This window comes from Polypterus senegalus, chromosome 7 (genome assembly GCF_016835505.1).
Source record: "Polypterus senegalus isolate Bchr_013 chromosome 7, ASM1683550v1, whole genome shotgun sequence".
Taxonomy (NCBI): domain Eukaryota; kingdom Metazoa; phylum Chordata; class Cladistia; order Polypteriformes; family Polypteridae; genus Polypterus; species Polypterus senegalus.
Genome location: NC_053160.1, coordinates 59,309,256 through 59,310,617, shown reverse-complemented (window position 1 = coordinate 59,310,617; position 1,362 = coordinate 59,309,256). Strand labels below are relative to the sequence as shown.

The 1,362-nt window shown below is 38.7% G+C and overlaps 1 protein-coding gene across 1 annotated transcript in view; it reads left to right on the top strand.

The window, feature by feature from the left end:
• The first annotated feature begins 39 nt into the window (after positions 1–39).
• The window catches only part of ipo11 (importin 11), a 357,709-nt gene continuing 356,386 nt past the window's right edge, over positions 40–1,362 (top strand). Inside the window, exon 1 of the mRNA XM_039758699.1 lies at positions 40–105. The gene's annotated coding sequence lies outside the window, so the exon portion shown is untranslated. The remainder of the gene's footprint in view (positions 106–1,362) is intronic.

The window sequence follows — 1,362 nt, the reverse complement described above, 5'->3', positions numbered from 1 at the left end:
GCCCAGTGCCTTATGGGATTTTTTTCTTGCGTGTACGTGCGTGTGTGTGTTCGGCGGAGTCACTCTTGGAGTCGCTATCCGATCAGTACCAGACGTGTCAGATTAGTGAGTAAAAAAGATTCCAATTAGATTGATTCAACATATTACAGGTTCTGAATATTCACGTCACACGCTGATTGCAGCATCGCATTGTTGTCGCTCTGAATTTTGTTCACCTGAAATTACAGATTTAAATGTTATTCCAAGCAAGGTTGTTTTTAAACTTGCATAGTACTGAGCAGGTTCGCGGGGGTGTGGAGCCTTTCCGAGCAAACATTTGGGCACAAGTCAGGATCAACTCTCAAAGCGCCAGGCCATAAACGGGAACCACAATCACACACGCATGCATTTGGGCCAATGTAGCGTATTCAGTCCAATGCCACCAAAAGCAAAATCTATATGCATAGCATATTGTATTTTGCAAAATAAAAGGGTTTATTGGCTCATAGCATATGGCAAAAACGGGGTGCGTGTGCAGAGAAACAAGGGCGGGTCTTGATTGTTGTAGTCGAAAGATTTGTTTCTTAACTTGAACGCGCTTAATTTCAAGTAGATGTTAACTTGCAGTAGATAGGAATTTTTATGGGCGCAACTAAAGGGCGGGTTAAAATGCAATCAAAGTCAATTTACCTGTTTATCCTTTTGCATGTGCAGTCTGAAACAGCTCTTCACAAACTCTGAGAAACTACGAAAACGTTACATCTATCAAGATGGATTTAGCATGAATAATTTAACTATTTAATACAAGTAACATTTAATATAAATCAAATTTAGTCAGCTTCAGCCACAGCTAAGTATATGCGTTTTTAAACCACAAGAGCCTTTCTGACTTTACTAAAGGCTGATTCCATCACATTTTTTTAACTTTAAAAAACATTTAACAATCTATCCATTATTAAAAACGGCATATTTCGGGGCTATGGAAGTTACAGTCTAATCCTAGGTTGCCATAACTCCCGCTTTGAGCGGGACTGTCCCGAGTTCAACTGACGAATTCCGACTCCCACAAATCGCCTCTGAAAATCCCGATTGAACAAAATTATATGAACAAAATAATCTTAATTGGATTTTTATATTGGATATCTAGTAAGAGTGGCTCGCTACATAGTTGTAGACGAATTATGTTCAAAGTTTACTATTGCGACTATTCTGTGACTTTTTAATATGTTTTCATATCTATGGTCTTTCAGTTTTGTCGCCTGTGCAGCAACCTAATGCTTGATGCATTAAAGATATAAAATAACTGGACATTACCTGGCACAGGCTGCAAAGAAAGGTTAAATTTGGTCTTTATTAATCTCATGGTACATGTGGGCGAGCCAT